Below are 16,645 nucleotides of genomic sequence, written 5' to 3' on the forward strand. Positions count from 1 at the left end.
CTCTACTTCAAATTATTATGTCATCCTTTGAAAATAAATTAATTTCACAAATGAGGTAAAAGTAGACAATGATGGCTAGATCAAGTGCGTAAGTTGAGTATTGTGAGCTTATCTGGTTGAAGAAGCTCATCAAGGCATTCAAAATCTATGAGGGTCTGCCAATGAAGTTAATTTGTGACAATTAACATGAAAGAATCAAGCACATTAAGATTAATTGTCATTTTATCCAAAAGATAATTTAATTTGGGAAGACCCAAACAAATTTTGTCAACTCTTATGTCAACTGGAAGATATCTTTATTAATGCTCTTAGAGGTCCCTTATTCATTTGCGCAAGCTTCGTGCCTATGATGCATACACACCATCTCAAAAAGGAGTATTAGAACTTATATGTGTAGGTTATTTAATTATTGTACCATGTTGTGTAAATAGGGTCCAATCCTTATGTGGTTTTATTAGACATGCAATTGCTCAACTTTAAGTTAGTCAATTTATTTGAAGATAATAAAAATTATTTTATAAAATGTTAATTATTGAAAATATAATTATCATATTCTTTTTGTGTTGTATTATGTTTTAATCTATGGAAAGAGTACTTATAATATCAAATAAAATATTTAAAACCAAATATAATACCTGAATTGATATCTATTTAAAATCTTTTAACATGAAAACTTTGAAGATTATTGAAAAGAATTATTGTGAAGGAGGGACTAGAGTAATTTGCATGAGGTTATAGATTCTAACCTTAATGCCAATAAAACAAATTTAATTATTGAGTATGTTTTGATTTAAATGTAATTTCTCATTTTGGTCTTTAATTTTTATTTTAAAACTAATTATAGATTATTCATTTTAAGTTGTTGAAACCAAGTCTCATTTATCAAAGATGTGCATGACAACGATTATGTTTTTTAACACTTTTAAAATGAATCTTTTAGATCGTGGCAAGATTGTAAATATTGCTGAACTCTAAAGGTAACAAAGTGAAAGATATTGAGTTTTGATGATAACAAAGCACAATGAAGCCCAACATGCTAGTACAACTTGGAAGATGACGTGACAAGTCCCAAATAATGCATGAAGACCAAAGCAACATGCAAAGAGCAAGGCATAACTCAAAATGATAAAGTCAACCTTCAAGTCAAATCTTTCAAGTGGAATAAGTAAAGACAAAGGCTCGTATAGTTAGAATTATATAATTAAGTATGGAAACCTAGAGAATGAAGACTATAGAGCTCTCACTTCAAGAATTATATTTATAGTTGAAAAACATGCAATAAGGAACCTATATAGTGCAATCACACATACAAGATCACACACATGAAAAGATGTTAAAAGGTTGTTAAAAACATTCATACATGTGTTAGAAGTCATTAGAAATCATTTGGAGTTGAATTAGATCAAAAATTACATTTATTGGTGTTTATGTTCTGCAATTTACCAGAGTAAATCAGGATATTTACTAGCGAAAATGATTCACCCTGGTAAATAATTTACCAAAGTAAATGCTGATGAACAATTTACTCAAGTAAGCCTTCAAAATTTACCCGAATAAATCCATAATAGAATCTCATTAGTTATTTAATTCAAGTCCAATGATAAACTTTCTTTTCTCTGAATTCTCTCTTTCTTTCCTTCTCTTAAAACTTTTCCTTCCCTCATCTCCTAATCTAATTTTTTGATACATGGTGAATGGGCAACAAAAGAAAATGGAGAAGAGAAGGGATCATATGCTTACATAGTGCAAAACACAAATCTCTTAACCTTAGTCTAGGGTACAAGTGTTAGCCGCAGATCCTTTTCACTTAACTTGGTGGTCTAATTATTAGTCTTGTGAACTCTGACTTTTTGATTTTGGTTGCTACAGAGAAAAGGTTATTGTGACGGAGTGAGTTTGCTTCATGGGTTTCTTAGTGGAAGTAAAGATTGATGATTGTTGTTGTTAAGTTCAAGTTTTGGTGGAGATGACTACAAGATGTAGCTCTGATTTGGTTGCGCATCATCAATGTTATTTCAATTGCAATAACTTTAGTTCGAACTAAATGAAAAAATTGGAGAAAGATGTAAATTCAGGCATAGGATCTTCAAGGCTTACCACATCATTTTGATTTGTTTTTAAGCAAAGTTACTTCAAAGAAGCAGTATCAGAAGCTAGTAGCTTAGGTAACGGATGAAAGGAAGAGGATATAATTGCAACAATTGAAATAATTTAGGCATGGATAGAATTTTCAAGGGAATAAAGGTGGTAGGAACCTCTTGTATAATGGTGGGATATTTTTTTTCTTGATTGTGAGCCCCAAAACATAGATTCAGATTTTAATTTATCATTTTTTTTGTGATTAATTAGTTGCAGTGTAGTTCCCACCTGCTTGTAATATCAATGTAAAGACTGCATCATTGTTATCCTTGCTAAAAAAATTTCAATGAATGTTTCAGCACCCACTCCTTATCTTCTCTATCGGTAGCTTGATTTAACTTCTTTGAAAGGTTATGAATGATTGAGGGTTTTACATCTATTTTTCAATACAATACAGTTGCTCACCTGTAGCTAAGTTAATACATTCCTATATTGCCTTAGCTCATGCATCTTTTTCAAAACTTTGGTATATTCTTCACGAGGTTAACAATTAGTTTTAATCATGAATGTAATTAAATGTGTAATTAATCACTCCACATTGTGCAATGGATTTCCAAATTTGATCATTTTCCAATTAACTAATCCTAGCTCTTTGGTTAATATTGGCCAAACATCAACCAAACTAATTACAAGCAAATTTTTATTTAGCGAATTGAGATCAACTTCATAATAGTTCCTTAATGTTTGTCAAAGACATAACATCATTTATGTTTCATCATATCCTAATCCAGAAGTGTTTAGCTTATCACGAGCTTACTAATCACACAAAGCGACAAAGATAAGACATAGTGCTTCACAAACTACTACAAACATTGAAAGTACCTCAACAACTTCAATCACAAATCCAAAATCACGACAAAATACAAAGGAGAAAAAGAAAATTTAGAAGGAGAAAAAGAAAATTTAGAAGGAGAAAGTGTTCATTAAAGTGTGATTTCCTCTTCCTCAGGGAAGCTTGTGATCTTCCTAGCATGGATTCATCTTCTCGAATTGAAGGAAAATCAGACATTAAGCACAAGTGGCAGACATCTAAACAATCTCTCTTTCACAGTTGGTGTAAAAACAAGCATAATTGGCTTTTCGGGTGCAAATGATGGTGAGAAAAATGTACATACAATGAATAGGATTGTTTGAGATCCCTATCTAGCACTAATTACATAGTCAATAGGTTTGAGGCTACACATGTGTAATAGCCATGGTTTTTCGAATAAGATGAACTTAGAATTAGTTTATGATTAGAATTATGTATAGCAATATTTCAAGATCAATGTTTTATTTTCTCTCTATTCAAAGAGGGGGGATATTTTGACTACCAAAAGTATCCACTACCACCTTATTACCTATCAAATCACCATTGGATCAAAAAGAGAGAATGCTAAAAAGTTTTTGAAGAGAGAGAAAATGTTAATCCAATGGTGATTAGATAGGTAGTAAGGTGGTAGTGAAAACTTTTGGTAGTCAAAATATCCTCCCTCCTATTCAAAATTGCTTATGAAAATTCTAGTCAAGTGGGAGCTCTCAAATTTAGTGAAAGCGAGTATTAACATAAGAAGATACATATAAGTAATACATATATTACTTCAGGTGAGAGATGGTTAGTGCTAAAGTCAAATTTTAATCGACATTTATGAAAAAATAATGATATTTTGCTTGATTCATATTATTGCAAAATTAATTGGTTCTATTATCATTGATGATGAAAAAGTGGATGATTATCTTATTAAAGGAAATAATGGCAAATTGATATCGTAAAATTGTTGTTGGCTAGTATAATGCATGTAACACTCCTTTGATTGCTAATTTGCAATTATAACAATATTTAAAAAGGGCAATAAGAGTAATTGAAAAGTAATAGTGAGTGAGTTGTTTGATAAAAAAAGGAAAAAGTTCAAAAAACCTCTTATGGTATTGCTTTGAATCACTTACATCCATATGCTTTTCTTTTAATCACTTAACCTCCCGTGATTTTTTCCATCCACACCCCTGCTTAGAGCTGTCAAAACGGGCTCCAACCCGTGGGACAACCCATATAGCCCCATGTATTTTTAGCCGTACTAATGTAGGGCTGCTCTCGGCCCTAACCACACATGGCCCTCTCATCCCTTGGGTTGGATGGGGCACCTACAGATCAAGTCAAAAATAGCAAAACAAATCAGAAGCAACTGACGGACGACCCCACAAGAGTAGAAAGGGTAGAAACCCATCTTGCTTCAGGTGCTACGCGAAGGTGCTGAGGCCAAAGCGGAAGCTTGGGATCACGGTGGTAAACGCCACGACTATGGCAGAAATTGGCGGCGGAGATTAGTTGCTGGAAGTACACTCTGGCCTTGTCTTCCCTCAAGCGACCCTTGGCGATCATGTCGAATAACTTGCCACCGCGAATGAGTTCCATGGCGATGTAGATCTTGGATTTGCTTGCCATGACTTCGTGGAGCTGAACGATGTTGGGGGTGCTTCACCACGTTCATGGCAAAGATCTCTCTCTGCTAGAGAGAGAAAGCGAGGGAGAGAGAGAGGGTGAATATTTTTATTTTTGAATTTTAATTTTTTGATTTGAAAAATAAAATTAAAAATCAGTGCGGGATTGATTTACTCTTCAGAGGAGGAAAAATGGTATTTTTATTTTTCTAAAATTATTGATATAGTGAAACTTTGAAATCTTTTATCAGTATAAGGGAGTTGAGTTGTTGTTTTTGAAAATTAAATTGCAGATTTGTACAACAAATTATTTGGAGCAAACTTTTGAATTTTTTTTATAAAGTCATATTTTATTATTGTAATTGACAATAAAAAATTAATTTTTGAAAGCCCATGGGTTGGCCCTAACCCATAAGGCTTTTGGCCTGTAGGGGCCTTTACTATTGCGGGTTTTTTGATCATAGCCTGCATGGGCCAGGGCTTAACGGGCTGGTTCGGTCTTTTTTGACAGCTCTACCCTTGCTTAAGACTGTTAGGAGCTTAACTAAGTATACCTATTTTACCCTTCTTGGAAGACGGAAATAAAGTGTAAAAAAAGAAAAAGAAAAATAAGACCAAATGTTATAAAAACTTAGAAGTTTTTTTAATACATGAAAATGAATAAAAGACAAAGCAAAGAAATAAAGAGATAAAATAAAAAGACTAGCCCTTTCCTTTTCGAGGATGAGGAATGCCAGTCACATCCGCTTGGAGAAGAAGTTTCAGCGAGGCAGGAGTTTCGTCAAAGATAACAACATCTTGTAATCTAGAATTATTGAGGGGAAGATTAGCTTAAAAATCAGCACTACGGTTGGCTTCTCTAAATGCATTCATAACCGAAACCTGCCAACCATGATCAAGAAGTGTCCGTATCTGAGTCACCAAGCGAGACCCACTAGTTGCACCACCACATTTGGTGAGTACCGAAGTAGAATCACTCTCAAGAATTAGATGACACCAACCTCTGTGCCAAGCAATATTAAGACCATTCCAAACCCCCACAATTCTGATGTAAGCGCATTGCAAATTCCAATGCGAGACGAAAACCCCACGAGCCAAGATCCATAAGGGTTGCGAAACAAATCCCCTCAAGCAACTACACCTGGAAATCCTCTTGCAGCACTGTCTGTATTAAGCTCAATGAACCCAAATGTTGAGAATTCTCAACAGACTAAAATATCAATTGGATAAGTAATATCAGATGTAAAAATACCCATCATGTCCATAAATTGACGTTGAATAAAGGCAATAGAATGTGGTAATGGAGCAGCCACCATATGAGAATGAGCAACTTGATTTCGCCAATACCAAATATGATATAGGAAATTAACGAAAAAGTAAGACTAATTACGAATATCAAGCTTCTTGAGGAACCAAAATTCTCACAACCAGTAGAATAAATCGCCCTGAAAAAAGTGATCACGAAGAGTTAAAGGAATAAAGGCGCACCATAATTCACGAATCACCGAACAATCGTGCAAAGCATGAATAATTGTATCATTTTCTTGCTTGCAAACATGACAAGTATTATCTCCATAAGACCAAGAAGCAACCCAATTTCTAGTAGGTAGTTTATCGTGAGCAATCTTCCATAAAAGAAGCTTTAAACGATGAGGGCCATTCCATTTCTATATATTGGACCAACACTAATCAGATTATATGGCACCCTAACTGAGACCAGATCACCATTTCCCAGAGTCCATTTTTTTATCAGGGGGCTCCAAATCCGAAGGTGGTATCACACTACGGATATGCAGTACCCATTAGAAGGAAGCCAAGTAGAAATCAGATCAATCTTCCAGCAACCAGAATCCGAAATATAATCAGTAAGACACTTGGTTAAGTCCTGCAAGGGAACGTAAGGTCCCAGCTCAGCAAGGGAAGTATCCTGGAACAACCATCTATCTTTCCAGAACTGGATGGTTTTTCCATTTCCCACATTCCAGGTCTATTGCAGATTGATTTTCACCCAAACACGACACAAAGATGTCCACAACCGCGAGCAACCAAAAGTAAGATCCCCATTAATACCATTCAGAGCCCTCAAAGTATTTCCCCACAACGACTGTTCATCAAAACACAACCTCCAAATTAGTTTTCCCAAGAAAGCTTAGAAGTTAGAACACTCAATAAAAGACTAAAAGAAAAAATAGAAAAAAAATATCAAATATGTCTAAATAAAAAATATATAATAAAGAAAAAAATAAGGTCAAATATGTTAAAATTTCAACGATGACAGAAAAGACTAAAATTAAAAAAAAAATAGTCCAAATGAAAAAAGAAATACTGAAAACGAAAAATAGAAAACAAAAATTAAGAAAAACAGAGAAGAAACAAATAGAAATCACAATTATGAGTTTTCAATATATTTGGTTTTATTTTTATTTTATTTTTTGGATCTATTTTATTCTTTTTTATTTAGATATGTTTGGTCTTTTTTCTATTTATTTTTTTCACATTTTGATCTATTTTATTGTGATTTTTCTCTTTTCTTTTTAGCCTTAAAGAATTTTGTAAAAATTTTTTAAAAAAAGAGAGATAATAAAATAAAAATATAAAAAAGACCAAACATATCTAAATAAAAAGAATAAAATAGATCAAGGATACAAAATAAAAATAAAAAAATAAAACCAAATACATTAAAAATTCATAATTGTGATTTCTTTTTGTTCTACTTTTTTTTTACCTTTTTTTTCTTTTAGTCTTTTATTAAGCATTCTGTGTTTTCATAACAATTGGTCTTATTTTTCATTTTTATCGCTTTATTTTCTTTTTCTAAGAAAGGTAAAGTAAGTATATTTAGTCAAATTTCTAACAGTGTTAAGGAGGAAAATGTATGAAAAAACTACACGAGGTTGAGTGATTAAAAAAAATATAGAAGTGTAAGTGATTCAAAGCAGGGGTTTTTGAATTTTTCCTTAGGGTGTGTTTGGTACAAGAGAAATTTTTTGGTGACCGGGAATCATGATTAATGGAAATTCAGTAGAAATTGAGTTTACTTGGAATCTTACGAAAGATGTGTTTGGTTCGCCAAAATATTACCGGGAATACTGGGTAAAAATTACTGATTCCATATTTGGTTTAGAACGAAATATGACTTGGAATATGAGGTTATTTTACAAAAATAACCCCAAACTATTTTTACTTTTGTAATTGATAGATTGGGTCTAGATTTTTATGTGTATTTTTGTCTCAAAATTTATTGTTGTGCTTTCCCTTTACTTGGTATTCTGATTGGTATTCCGAATTACCATATTATTTTTGGTAATATGAATAGTGACTTTTCTTTATAAATCAAATTACCGGTAATCCTTGGATATCCGGGAATCGTAATTTATTCCTTCTACCAAACGTGGTAATTACATTTACCAAAGAAGGATTATCGGTAATCCTCTCCAAAAACTTGAACCAAACACCCCCTTAAAAGAAAAAAAAGGAAGAGAGGGGGAAAATCCATTTGTGTGAGAAATATTGAGAGGGTGTATACAAGATTTTTGAATTAAAAATAAAATAAAAAATCAATTGCTGTATAATGTATACTCTGAAATTTTTATAGTAGATTTAATATCAACCGCGAAGATAGCCCAGTTTTTGGGTGAGCCTAGTAAAATTCTGTCTTTTGATCTACTATAATTTTGTAACAATATTATAAGTGGGGTCCACATAATATTCCATATATCCTTGGGCATTTGGTACAAGGTATTTTGTAGGATTTCGAAAAATTAAATTTTTCTAAATTTTTAATTTTCGGATATTATCGTAAACTGAATGTTTTCATCATATTTCTAAAAATCGAGATTCCCGGATAGAAACAAATTTCTCCTCTACCAAATGTCCCCTAATTCCAAATCTATTTTTTTGAAGTGTTTCATAAATTATTTATCTAAACAATTTTTTTTTTCATTTCTTTTTATTTTGGAATAATGTTCTAAATTCTCATTTAAAAATATTTTGAATACAAGTTTTGAAAACAACAAACAAAAACAGTTCCAAATGTGCATTTAGTTTCGATCACGTTTTAAAATGCATATTTAAATTAAATAGTGGAAGTAGTCGTTGTCTTTATACTTTATATTTAATCACTAGTGTCAACAATGACTTGAGATTTACCGACTATAATTCATGCCAACAATATCTTGAAATTTACCTACTATAATTCATGCCAACAATAATATGACTGCAGTGCTGCATGCATTGGATATAACCCTCTCTAATCCATTCACACTTAGTTGTACTTCAAACTTCAACCACTATAATTCATGACAACAATGACTTGAAATTTAGCCACTATAATTCATGCCAACAGTAATATGAATGCAGCGCTGCATGCATTGAATATAAACCTCTCTATAATCCATTCAAATTTAAGTTGTACTTCAAACTTCAAGCATACGACAAGTCAAGAAAAGTAACAAGATTAACAAGTAAAATCTCTTTAGATTCTCCTCAACCTTTAACTAGATTTAACTAAACTTTGTTACACAAATAGAGCATGCGTTTTGTGTGCTTCATTCTTGGTGTTTTCGTAACCTACCCTGGAGAACATATATTTTTCTCTTAATGATCAGAACTAACCCAGTTTTCAGATTCCCCTTTTTTTCTGATATGATGGGAAATGCTAAAGATACTGAGAGTTCAATTTGAATGTTGATAATATACCTCCACAATTGATCATTGGGCTTATGAGAATCAATGATCAAATTTGATGTAGATGTTTTTCTTCTTTTTATGGAACCAATATCTGAAAGAATCTAATGCATACAAGAATTTAATGGACGGTGGTCCCAAATATTCCATTTTGTTTTTTCAGTTTCTCCTTTTCTACCCATTTTCCATTGATACTTTTCTTTTCTTTTTTTTTGGTAAAGACCATTGATACTTTTCAATTTCAAAGTATAAGAGAAGAAATCAAAATGTAAATCACGTGGTTTATTCAATTAAGGGACATGGTGGCATACGCTAGCTCTACGGATTGCATTTGGTATGGTAATTATAATCCACCAAGTCTTGCCCTTGAAAATATTATAAATATGATGTGTACAAAAATAAAATATTATAAATATGGTTGACCTTAGAGTATAAAAATTAAAAAATGCTAAATTGAACTTCTTATCTTTTATATGGTGGGCTTTAGCATTGATGAAGGTGTGAGTGCTTTGGCCACCATGGGTTTAGCTCTAATTTTAGCCGCTAAATGGTTTTAGCTTAATAATTAATTGACCTCAGCCTTGTTTAATTATATATTTTTTAGATTGTGGACAGGGTTATAATTATCAAGTGGAATTTGTTTGAGGCAATCTTATCAAGCTTTTATTTTTTATTTTTTAATAACGCGCGTGCAGCGGTACTATGAAGTATACCGATACAAAATAAAATAAAATTAGTTAAACAGATAAATAAATAAAAATCTTATTCTAGAAAAAAGATAGTCAATTATTTAAAAATTTAATAATTAATTTTTCAGGTCTTAATCTTAAAAAATAATTAAATAAAAAATTAAAACTATGAAAATACTATCAAAAATAAATATAACCCGAATAATCTATTCAAATAATCACCGTAACGCAAAAAAAAAAAAAAAAAAAAAAAAAAAACAGTGTACCACATCCTTTGGATGATACTTGATCAGAGGCCCATTTCCATACCCCTAAAAAAATTTCAGCCTAATTCGAAATCAGGACCTTGAATATAACAATTGATTTAAGTTATAAGGAGTTTGTTTTCTTTAATAAGAAATCTTGAGTTGCCTCTATATATAATAAATCTGAAGAATAAAATAAATGAGCCGATGAACATACAGTTTTTTTTTTTTTTTTTTTAAAGTTTACTTTCAAATCTGTTAGGTGACCACTTATGTCAATCACCTCATTTTTCTCCCCTTCTATATGATAAGGTGACAAATCAACTTCATTGAATTCCTTATTGGGTGCATCATAAACTTAGAATTTCCTTTTGACTAATGTTCTCCTCTTAGTCTTACAATAAAGATGTCGCTCTAAAGCTAGCAACATATAATAAAGAAAGAAAATCCATATCCAACATCATTAGGATTACAACGTGTTAATAATTACCTACTGGGTGGGAGTGGTTGTTTTGTGTTCATGGGTGTGCTATATTGCCCATTATGCAGGAGATATACATGGGTGGCCGGTGTCATCAAAATCAACGAGTTTGTGGCCACAAATAAAAATAAATATTTTTTGAACGATAGACAAATATTATAAGGTATAATTTTTCCTCCACACCTAGTATAATTTCAGAGTTGAGGCAATAGTAAACAAAAAAAAAAAAAAAAAAAAATTGTGCAATTACACTGGACACTACTGTGATTTCATTTAAGCTTTCAAGTATAAGTCCAACATTTTTACTACATTAAATCTATGAAATCATTGAAAATTCAATTAAGTCAAAGGGTCCGCTTTATGCTCTCTCCAAAAAACAGTATTATATTATTTTTTTGAAATTATAAATTTTACGTCAAATTAAATTTTATTGACTGAATAATAAAGCTACAGACATAAAAATTATGGACTTTATTTATTCAGTTTATAATTTAAAACATTTTTCTGAGAAATTACATATTCTAATTATCGCAAAGTTAACAATCCCCGTCATAAAATTCCACTTCCAAATGCTTAAGATTTCCCACATTTAATGTGTTCACCTTTTGTATAGTTATGATTTCTCACATTAAATGCTTTAATCTATATATATGAAAAATTTGTCACTGCTGCACATAAAGTGGCTGCAGAAAAATTGAACCCATATATGTAAAATCATATCTAAAGTTGTTATACGTGCAGCAATGACAGGTGCATGCTTATGATTTCTCACATTTAATGCTTTCATCTTTTGTATAGTTATGATTCCTCACATTAAATGCTTTAACCTATATATATGGAAAATTTGTCACTGCTGCATGTAAAGTGGCTACAGAAAAATTGAACCCATATAGGTAAGATCATATCTAAAGTTATTTACCAAAAAAAATAAAAATCATATCTTAAGTTGTTATACGTACAGCAATGACAGGTGTATGCTTATGATTTCTCACATTTAATGCTTTCACCTTTTATATAGTTATGATTCCTCACGTTAAATGATTTAACCTATATATACGAAAAATTTGTCACTGCTACACGTAAAGTGGTTGTAGAAAAATTGAACCCACACACACACACACACACATATATATATAGGGATACGATCCTTTGACACTGATGGCAAATTTTGAAATTTGACATCAAATCCTAATCGTTGATTTTCGCTAATCAACGGTTATCATTTATTGAGAATTAATAATTAATTAATAAGTTTGATTCCTAATGAATAACAACCGTTGATTGTGAAAATCAACTATTACGATTTGGTGTGAAATTTCAAAGTTTGATATCGGTGTCAAAGGATCACGTCATATATATATATATATATATATATATATATATATATATATATATATATAGTAAAATCATTTCTAAATTTTAAAGTTTGATACCGGTGTCAAAGGACAAGGAGGTATATTCCTTTCTCTTCGCGTGTGCAGTAACAGAGTAAAGAGAGAAAGATTTCTCCAAATAGATTATCCAGAAGATGAGTGGTCAAGAAGTAGTGATGATGGTATTGTCAAAGTAGATTGCTTCTCGAATTTTTTTCTTCTCAAGCGGTTATGTATATCAAACTATGTGCAGTGATGTATATATGACGAAAAAAAGATTTTAAGATGAACTTCTTGAACAACGTATATAGACAAAGAAGCAAGATGATAAAGTAATGTCTATTCTAAATTTTTATTATTATTTTATTAAAAGCTGACCCACAGAAATTTTATTTTCATTTTATATTAGTATAAAGCTAATTTCCTCTTTATTATATAGCTATTTAATTATTGTAAACCTAATTACTTTTTGTTATGCCTAAAGACAAATTTATGTAAAACAAATCTATAACACGTCTCTGGCATTTAGTGGTTTAACAAATCATTTTAATATTTTTAATATATGAGAAATGCATAATATGCAATGGTATGTATTAGAGCATAGAGAGGTATTATATGATATAATATAGTGTATAACAAAATTCTAAAAATTTGCTCACTTGTATCTTCAAACTCCATCTTCAATTTGAAACTTCTTGTAAATTATTTGTCATCAACAAAATATGTATTTCATAACGCTTAGGAGGTCTTCAATCTCCCTCTTTTTGATGATGGCAACTTAAACTCAAATTGAGACAGGTAAGGGTTAGTAACATAAGATATTAAAGTAATGTAATCATATACTCCCCCTAAACATATGCATACTCAAAATTATTATGCTAATTAAAAGTAAGGCATGCATATGTTCTCAAAACTCCCCCTTACAATATGCATAAGCTCAATTTGATGATATTCATACTTTCTCCGCCTTTGACATCATCAAATTCAATTATAGCATATAACAAGGATCAATGTTGGATAAGGCATATAACAAGCATAATATATATCCAAAGATTGCCCAAGTTGTACCAAGTTTTGATTCTTTGCAACTTTTGGGCTTAGTCTAAGAGGTTCTTCAATTTGCCAACATCTTCAATGTGATCTTCATCTTTTCATTCATTTCCATTTTATCTCAAATACCTAGAACATCATCTTCCACACTTGCCTTTCTCGGCACATTAGCAAGATCAAGCATTTATCAAATAGTACAAGTAAATGTAATGAAAGATAACTCGTTCATGATTGCTAATGGGCATTTTACAAAGGAAGATATTGCAACTATGCTTGTTGTCCTATTTGGACAGAATTGAATAGAATATATTTTTAGAAAAAATTTCAACACTATAGGCATGTAGTGCTTGAAGTAAGCTTTCTATGCATATATAGATCATCTATATTTAACATGTATAACATAAGATATGTCAAAAATAATCTATGCAAGTTAGTATAGGTACTTACACTAAAGCACAATAGTCCCAAGCATAAGTATTGCAATATTAAGCAGAAATGAGCATTATTCAAGGGGAAGATGTCACTAACATCATTATTGTCCAAGTTGGACAGATTTGAGCATAAATGAATAATGGAGGATATTTCAATTTTAAAGGCATTAAAAGTAAGGAAGTAGAATGATACAATTAAGCACAATATTTATACTAAGAATGTGCATCAAAAAATAATCCAAAACAATCCATACATACTTTATTTATATCATTTAGTGACTTGGTATCATGTGCAAAAAGAATATTACAATAAAACAGTCCATGACACATGATACATACATGCCCACTAAGTCTTCTTAGGAACATATATCATATTCTTAACCTTGGGGCTAAAGAACAAGCTATATGCACTAGGTTGAGGTCTATGGGATGTTGAGGCAATGTTGCCCACATCTTTAGTCTTCTTAGGAATCCACTTTAGGTTAGTTCCTTTTAGACCATACCTCTTAATCTTGCATTGATAAACAAGATGACCACTCATGCAACAATATGTACATTTCTTAAAAGGTATCTTAGACATGAACCTAGGAGGTTTATGATTTGTCTTCCTTAGTTGAGGAAAGAGAGATTTTAGAAAACCAAGTCCATGTTTAGTATAATCAACCCTTTGCCTACCAAGAAGGACATTCAAGTTGTCTCTCTCACTAGTCATTATATCAACTATTATCTTCAACCTATCCACTTCATTAGATAATTCAACACATTTAGCACAAGATAAAGTGGAGGGAGGATTCACATCATCACATGATCCAACAAGACAATTCATAAAATTATTTTCATTTTTAAGATCCTCATTGTCTTTCATTAGATCATTTACAATGGTTATCAAGCTATCAACTTTCTTTTGCAAGCAATTTTTCTCAATTTTCACCTTTTCTAATTTTGAGTTCAATTTCTCATTTTGTACTTGCATGCATTTATAAGCATATAACAAATTATCATAAGATGGACCAATCATAGAAAAAGTATCACAAGAACTAGTGTCACACATAGAGTTTGAATCATAGCAGAAATCATTTACCAAATCAGAATCCCACATAGAACTAGAAGATTGACTAGATTGTACCTCGATTTGATCATTTTTAATTTGTGTCATGAAGCAAAGGTTAGCTTGTTCACTTGATGAGGAGATTGTGGTACTTGAAGTGTCATTTAAAAATGTCATTTAAGCTCTCTTCTTTTTGCTCTTACCTTTTTCGAACATGTTGTTGTCATATTTATTATTTTTGTTCTGGCAGTCCTTTTAGATGTGACCTTCCTTTCCACACTCAAAATTTCAAATCTTATTTTTCCATTTACATTGTAATATTTTTTGTTTAAATCAAATTTGTTGATTGCCATTGACTAGAGAATTAATTTTGTAATATCCAAGCTCCTTGGTGCGTTAATTTTAGAGATTTTGATTCATACATCCTTGCAGTAATTTTCTGCATACATCATAATTTCTTGGAGCTTAGTTTGATATTACCGTGATATATTTGGTGTGATAGGACACTATATTTTTGGTTAATTTCACTTGTTACAGTTCTGAAAATTTTCATATTGGTTGTTTAAAGTGAAGTGCGTGTGTGTGAAAAATCAGTCCTAGGTATGTGGGTGCAACTGAGTGGGTTGGCGACCTTGTGCTTGGCTTAAGAGTGTGTCTCAAGGCCTGGAGCATCAAGAATCCACTAGGGAGAGTGGAGGTCTTGTGTGAGGGGAGTTGGTGAACTCCGTAGGTTCGGCTTGAGAGTATTCTTAGAGGTTGGAGCAATGTAGGCACTAGGAAGATTTTTGGTATTTTGTTTGATTGCTTGTGTGATGCGTATTTGTAAAACAGGTACGTTTGTGATAAATAAAATATATGCAGCTACTACAGTCTGGACGTAGCACCCTATTTAGGGTTAGAGGGTGTGAACCAAGATATATCGTGTGTGTCTTGTCTCTCTGATTTAATTTCTGAATATTCTATTTTGAGACTAAAAGTAACACCGTTTCTGGTTTGTTATTGTTTCTGCTGTAATAATTTTTTGTTATATTTTTAAAGTGTTGTAGCACCTTACTGATTCTGATATAATTGCTGTAACACTTAAACTGTTTTCTAATATTTGGAAATTAATCATTTTTTGGTTTTCGTAAGAACGCTTATTGCTGCGTTTGCTCTGTAAAATAAAATGTCAGGTACATTTTCTATTGATATACGTCATATAGAAATCATTTTGGGCATATGACTGTTATCTGAACTGAACTTGCAAAGTAAATTGATAACTGTCAATCTTTTTGTGTTGGTGTGGTGATTGAACTTGTTAGTTTAACTTTGTCTAGACTTTACAAATTTAAGGATCTACTAAGAAAAAGTTTTTGAAAAATTTGGAAACACCTATTCACCTCTTCCCCCTCTAGGTGTTCTTCTGGCATCCTAGGTAAAGAAGCCACTTGCCCAACACACATCCCTTTGGATTATTCTTGATCGCAAGCCCATTTCCATATACATAACCAACTTTCAGCCTAATCCAAAATTGTTACGTAAAGAATAATTATTGATTCAAGTGGTAAGAAAATTATTTCTTTTTGTATAAGGACTTGGGTTCGAGTCATGAGATAAATTGGAAAAAATAGTTTTGTGAGAGCCACTAATGTATGTAAAGTGGACTCTCGTGTGAGGGAACATATTAAAGTAATATAAACCATTAATGTAAAATGGTTTATATTACTCTCACAGAGTTTGATACAAATACTTAAATCGAATTAGTTGAATAATTGATAAACTAGTGAATATATATAAACAAAATTTAGGAATGGATTCTCTCATATGTTAGTTAATATGACTGTATCATGTGAAATGATCAAAATCATTCATGAGTGAATCAATAGCGATGGGGAACGAGAGAAAACAAAATATTAGAATAAAGAATGACAAGATCATTACCATTAATTTACCCATAAATAATAAAGATCCTTTCACATTAACTAACACATAAGAGCCTCTACTTCCACCAAATTTACCTTCAACCACTTATGTCAAACACCTCATGTTCCTCCCCTTTTATATGGTAATTAGGTGACAAATCTACTTCATTGAATTCCCTACTGG

Source organism: Gastrolobium bilobum, unplaced genomic scaffold (genome assembly GCF_033153095.1).
Source record: "Gastrolobium bilobum isolate Gb01-03AN ecotype WA unplaced genomic scaffold, APGP_CSIRO_Gbil_v1 utg53169, whole genome shotgun sequence".
In the NCBI taxonomy this organism is placed as follows: Eukaryota; Viridiplantae; Streptophyta; class Magnoliopsida; order Fabales; family Fabaceae; genus Gastrolobium; species Gastrolobium bilobum.